The 7,024-nt window shown below is 42.3% G+C and overlaps 1 non-coding gene across 1 annotated transcript; it reads right to left on the bottom strand.

Moving 5' to 3' along the window:
- Positions 1 to 6,658: 6,658 nt before the first annotated feature.
- Positions 6,659 to 6,713, bottom strand: LOC129865599 (U7 small nuclear RNA). The gene has a single exon (XR_008761400.1). It is a non-coding gene; the product is annotated as a U7 small nuclear RNA (small nuclear RNA).
- Positions 6,714 to 7,024: the final 311 nt, after the last annotated feature.

Below are 7,024 nucleotides of genomic sequence, written 5' to 3'. Positions count from 1 at the left end.
CAAGAAAACATAAGCATTCATATTTCGTCAAGGCTAACATGTGGTGAGCACAAAAGACAGGAAGGGAAAAAGGGGTAAAAAGCTCCTGTCGTTATTGTTGACTTCACACATAGATAACCAAAGTGAAGATGCCACCACAAAGCAGAGGCAGTTGTGGCAAAATTTCAAACCCAGCTTTACACATATGGCTTGGCTCGGGGGCAAGAGGCAGGCAAAGCCGGAGATGGGGAGTACTGGGGTGCTTAGACTGGGGAGTGTTTGTCCCAGTAATACTTCTGAAAGAGCTCTGGATGGAGAGGTGCATTGTGGTTGACCCAGTTCAGGTTAAAAGCTCCCAGCAGACACTGGTTACTGTGCAGAGAGGGGTAGAGTCTGGTACCTTCCTCTGGCTTTAGGCAGCCAGGCCAGACTGATGTCTCTGGTCAGTGGATCAAGGTCTCAAAGGACACTCCAGTGCCCTGGGCTGTGGCCTGTGATGTGTTATGTACTGTATTTTGTATTATGGAGGAGTCAAGAACTAAACTAAACTCTCACGCAGAAACTGACACACACACACACACAGGTAAACACAGTGGCTCATCTGCATCTGAGACAGCTCACTTATTTCCAATCAAATCAAATATTATTTGTCACGGGTCCATTTCTAACAATGCAGAGTTAAAGATAACAAATTGTATTCAACATAGAAATAGTTACACAAGGAATATATGGATATACTGTTGAAGTCAGAAGTTTACATTCACCTAAGTTGGAGTCAATAAAACTCATTTTTCAACCACTCCACAAATTTCTTCTTAACAAACTATAGTTTTGGCAAGTTGGTTAGGACATCTACTTAGTGCATGACACAAGTGATTTTTCCAACAATTGTTTACAGACAGATTATTTTGCTTATAATTCAATGTATCACAACTGTATCACAAAGACCTCAGAAAAAAAATGGTAGACCTCCACAAGTCTGGTTCATCTTTGGGAGCAATTTCCAAACGCCTGAAGGTACCACGTTCATCTGTACAAACAATAGTATGCAAGTATAAACACCATGGGACCACGCAGAAGCCATTCCGAACGAGATGCGTTCTGTCTCCTAGAGATGAACGTACATTGTTGCAAAAAGTGCAAATCAATCCCAGAACAACAGCATAGGAACATGGGAAGTTGCTGGAGGGAACAGGTACAGAATTATCTATATCCACAGTAAAACGAGTCCTATATCGACATAACCTGAAAGGCCGCTCAGCAAGGAAGAAGCCACTGCTCCAAAACCGCCATAAAAAAAGCCAGACTACGGTTTGCACCTGCACATGGGGACAAATATCGTACTTTTTACCTCTGGTCTGATGAAACAAAAATGTAACTGTTTGGCCATAATGACCATCGTTATGTTTGAAGAAGCTCTCTCTCTCTCTCTACCTCTCTCTCTCGCTCTCTCTTCCTCTCTCAGTGCCACCTTAGGGATTGGATCTGCTCATTGATCCTGTTCTACCTCCCCTACTTCTCTTTCTTGCATCTCTACTCTTTCTCTTTCTTTTTATGACTTTGCTCGTGTTTGTCTGTTTGTCTGTCACTCCCCCCCTCTCTCTCTCTGGATATATATATATATATATATATATGGCCTTTTTCTAGATGTAGATTTGAAAAGGTCAGATTGACACCATATAGGCTTGGTGGAATTACTGCTATATTGCTTACAACCATCCCATCCTTTACGGTCTAGACAAGTGCCTAGGTTGATTCAGGATTAGGCATAAATACACCTTCACACCTTCCTCCCAGTAAATCAGATGATTCCTATCCAATATCTGTTACACATGCCACAAGCCATTATATGACCATTAACACTTTGTCTGCCTCCCACTGCTCCAGCGGCATGTCTTGGGAGGGGTGGAATGGGCTCTCTAAGATGGGAATCGGGTGTGTTTTGTGTGTGTATGGAGTGTGTGGAGGGGGTGCACAGGGACATCTGTGTCTGCCAGATAATTTAGTTCATTTGGGCTGGAGGTGTTAATTTTGGGAGCGGGTGGCGTGGGCTCAGGATGCCAATATGCCATGTGAATGATTAATGCAGATGGGGGCACAAGCCCTTTGTTTGGTCTCTTGGTTTCACAGAGAACAGCGAAAGGGAGGAGTGTTTGTTTGATCCCATTTTGGCACGGCACATCGTGTGTGTGTGTGTGTGTGTGTGTGTGTGTGTGTGTGTGTGTGTGTGTGTGTGTGTGTGTGTGTGTGTGTGTGTGTGTGTGTGTGTGTGTGTGTGTGTGTGTGTGTGTGTGTGTGTTAGTTTAAAAACAGAACTTTGTAGCACATGTCAAGGCCATCGTAAATAAATGATGTTTGCATGAAAGTTTTTTTTTTTTAAACACAATTAATGCTTTATTTAAAATTTTAACTGCACGCATTCATAATATGAAGGCATAATATGTGGATATGACGGTAAGTTGTTTGTTTGATATAATGACATTGATTTGGTCTTTACTCCGCCCTCCTTCCATGTCCCATTTAATTGTTGCATATGTAGGGGGCTTGTTGTTAAGTTGAAAGGGGGAAGTCAGAAGAGAGATCAGCATACATTTATCTGGCTGTTTAGCTGACAAATGAGACTGTCGCTAGACCATCAAAGCACTGGTAATTGGGTTTTACTGTGTAGACGAAATACTCACACTGAGCACCGCCCTGTATATGCCTACCAAGTAGTTAGCAGCCAGGACCTGCCAGAGCACACTGTGTGTGTGTGTGTGTGTGGTGTGTGTGTGTGTGTGTGTGCGTGTGCGTGTGCGTGTGCGAGAGAGAGAGAGAATGATATAAACTATAGAGCAGGGGTATTCAACTCTTAACCTACGAGGTCCAGAGCCTGCTGGTTTTCTGTTCTACCTGATAATTAATTGCACACAGGTCTAAATCAGTCCCTGAATAGAAGGGAACAATGAAATAATGCAGTGGAACTGGCTTCAAGGTTCAGAGGTGAGTTTGAGGGAGTAGAGTGTGTGTACTAGCAAATATGTACAATGTACCAGCATGTGTGTGTGTGTGTCCAAACACCAAACATTACTCATTGTAACTGGCAGTGTTAAATCTGCTTTTAATATATGATGGTAAAGGGGATAGGAGGGAATACCATTGGGAAGGGCCAAGGGCCACCTAGGCCAGAACAAAGAACTGTGACTTTCACTCCTCTTTGGTACTGTTGCCTGGTGCTTGTCAGCCCTCTCATGATGAGTTCATCTCACCTCAGGCAGGATGGTACCAATTGCAGGATTCGCCACAGGTGCATGCACACACAGAGACACTCAAGCCCGCACACACTCAGATACCAATCTGTGCCAGATTTTGCATCTGAGGGACGATAAGCTGGCAGGTGCATTCAGACATGCTCAAACACACACACACACACACACACACACACACACACACACACACACACACACACACACACACACACACACACACACACACACACACACACACACACACACACACACACACACACACACACACACACAGAGAGACCTCAGGGGGTGGTTTTGACCACTGGCAGACGTTTAGTGCCATCTCAGATTTAGAAGCGTGATTATATATATATATATATGCAGTATCTGATGAAAAGACCATCAAATATCACCAATGATGATGTCCTAAACCAGTTCATAATAGTTTAACACAATCTTTTTGACATCATATTTCATTGGTTGATTTTATTCCAAAACATGATCACAATGAAAGTTGATGACTTATTAAACCTTTGACGAGTACAATCACATATTTGTGTTTATGGTTGAGTGGTCCCTGCAGCGTACGATCTCAAATACCGGATTGGAACAGTAGCAACAGAACGTATGACCAACAAACGTGTCTTAACACCCTTGTTGTCTGAACAGCATCTAAATAGCCAGACTAGTTTACAATGTACCACATCTCCGGTGAGCACAAGAGACTAATGTAATGCTGTTTAGAAAAGAGATGCGTGTCAGCTACGCTAACATCAGCTAAATTCTTTATGATGGCAGCCATGTTTGTTTATGTTTAATAAGCGAAAACTCCCTAATCCCAGAATGCCATTTTCATCATATTTCATCGTTGATGTACTTGTTACAGTGTATACAAGAACCGGAGCACATGACTGGACAAGTCTTTTAACATTTTTGACAAATCATAAAGCAAATACAATGCTTTCCCCTCACAGATCATCACATCAAATACAACCCTACTGCCTTGCCTAACCGTAGCACAAAAGCTAAACAGGGATGAAACCATTTTAGGGGGGTTTGTGGGGGGGTTAATTTCATTTGTGGGGGGTTTTCTAGTCCGTGGGGGGTAGTAATGGGCGAAGGTATCGTTGGGGGGATATGATGCAGGAAATACTACTATGATGGGGGATGCATCAATAAATGAGGGGCAAACACAAGAGAAGGTTATACGCTAAATAAAAATTAACCCCCTGGAAAGGGAGGTCTGAGCTGGCAACCCTGAGGTACCAAAGTTACAATCTGATGCCTCGTGGAAGACAACTGGGAACTCGGGAAAACAATTTTGGGAACGGTCATCCAATTCGGAATTCCAACTCGGGAACTCGGGCCTCTTTCTAGAGCTCCAACTTTCCGACATGAAGATCATTGACATCATGATTTTACCTAGTATTTTTCCGAGTTCACAGTTGTCTTGAAAGCACTATAAGTCAGTTGAGGGAACTTTCCCTTGGTGTAACATCATTGGTCTGTCAGACTCTAACGTGACAACCAGAATGCATTGTATGATGTCAACAAACATGGCGCCACACATAGCCGGCAAATAGCTTAGCATTAGCTCATCATATTCAGTACAACCTTCAAGTCTTTTACACACATCATATGTGTCCATTACAATCTATGCAAGATTCAAAATGCATGATTTGTCACCAGAACTTGAAAACATGTTAATAAAACAGTAAATATATTATGATCCATATATCGTTGTGCTACAGCAAAAACGACAACACGATATACAGAAAATAAACCACTTACTTTGATAAGAACGCACAAATGTCCAAAGTCCAATTTGTAAGACAAACAAACATGAAGGCAATGTGGGCGCCAGCCAGAAATTGTGCTGGGGGGAAATGTTTGTGCACGGCCTGTTCGTGCAATGTCTTCATACTTGATCTGGGGAAACACTCGATAAGTGCTTGGGCTCACGTTGACGAGAGACGTTTATCCACTCAGTAAAGTCCAAAAATACATTTTCTGAATTAAGGGTATGAGAAACTATACTGCAACTGGCACTCTGACAGACAAATCTGGGTTTAGCAGATGCCAGTAGAACACTACCTAACCGAATGCATAGTGCCAACTGTAAAGTTTGGTGGATGAGGAATAATGGTCTGGGGCTGTTTTTCATGGTTTGGGCTAGGCCCCTTAGTTCCAGTGAAGGGAAATATTAACGATATAGCATACAATTACATTCTAGACTATTCTTTGCTTCCAACTTTGTGGAAACAGTTTGGGGAAGGCCCTTTCCTGTTTCTGCATGACAATGCCACCGTGCAAAAAAGCGGGGTCCATACCGAAATGGTTTTATCGAGATCGGTGTGGAAGAACTTGACTGGCCTGCACAGAGCCGTAGCCTCAACCCCATCGAACACCTTTGGGATTAATTGGAATGCAGACTGCGAGCCAGTCCTAATCGGCCGAACATCAGTGCCCAACTTCAGTAATGCTCTTGTGGCTGAATAGAAGCAAGTCCCCTCAGCAATGTTCCAAGATCTAGAAGAAATCCTTCCCAGAAGAGTAGAGGCTGTTGTAGCAGCAAAGGGGGACCAACTCTGTCTTAATGCATATGAATTTTGAATGAGATGTTCGACAAGCAGGTGTCCACATACTTATGGCCATGTAGTGTAGATAAGGCCCACTAGCCTTGTGCTCACACAGCCATTTCGAGTGAGGGGCTGAAGGACACACACACACACACAAACACATGCACACTAGCACACAGAGGCAAGCACAGATCAACACACACATACACACAAACACACACACACACACACAGCGAATGCAGAGTAAGGAAGAATAATAAGACAACTTATCTCCATTTGTTCATTCGTTCTCTCCTCACCTATTATTTCTCTGTAAAATTTGACAGCATCAGTCCCATTTACGGGTGATCTCTCTGCAACTATTTCCTCTAGCAGTTTCCACATCTGTTTTCACCATTCCTCCCCAGTTTAAAGTACCTGAAGGTGCAGTTAAATTCGAAGTACTGCAGCTTTATACATGTTAAAATCACCAATAATCTCCCTCTGACATGACCCCCAGTCCAACCCAGCCACCCACATGAAAACATACTATAGTATACTATGGTATAAATACTATAGTATTCACTGTAGTGTTTTTACAGAATTTTCTGTAGTATTCACTGTAGTATACTGTATTATACAGTTAACTCTAGTGCAAATACTGTAGTAAAAGAAAACTGAGGAATATACTATAGTAATTAATGTATTGTTTTTGCAGATTGTAGTATACTGTAGTATTTACTGTAGAGTTGTTTGAGGACTGTAGAATACTGTAGTAATTACTATAGTGTTTTTGCAGACTGTAATATACTGTAGTGTTTACTCTCGTGTTCTGCAGACATTATTGTAGTATTTACTATAGTGTTTTTGTTTTATTATGTTTGACATAGAAGTGGAGGCTTTCTCCTTGAGGAAACCTACTGGACAAATACTAAAAGAGCACATTCTCCATAACCTGAAGGTTGGTAGGACTGGGGTTTGAATGGACAGTTCAGAGCTTCTGCTATTTTCTATAACCGTGGGGCGACGCACAATTGGCATAGCGTCGTCCGGGTTAGGGAGGGTTTGGCCGGTAGGGATATCCTTGCCTCAGTATGTAAAAATGTAATAAAATGTATGCACTCTACTGTAAGTCGCTCTGGATAAGAGCGTCTGCTAAATGACTAAAAATGTAAAATGTAAAATGTAAATGTAAAATGTAAAATAACCAACATGGAACACTGTCACGATTGTTGTATTGTGGAAGAGAGGAGGACCAAG

The sequence above is a fragment of the Salvelinus fontinalis genome, chromosome 1, assembly GCF_029448725.1.
Source record: "Salvelinus fontinalis isolate EN_2023a chromosome 1, ASM2944872v1, whole genome shotgun sequence".
NCBI lineage: Eukaryota > Metazoa > Chordata > Actinopteri > Salmoniformes > Salmonidae > Salvelinus > Salvelinus fontinalis.
Note: the sequence above shows the minus strand (reverse complement) of the source record. Positions and strands in the feature narration are given on the sequence as shown.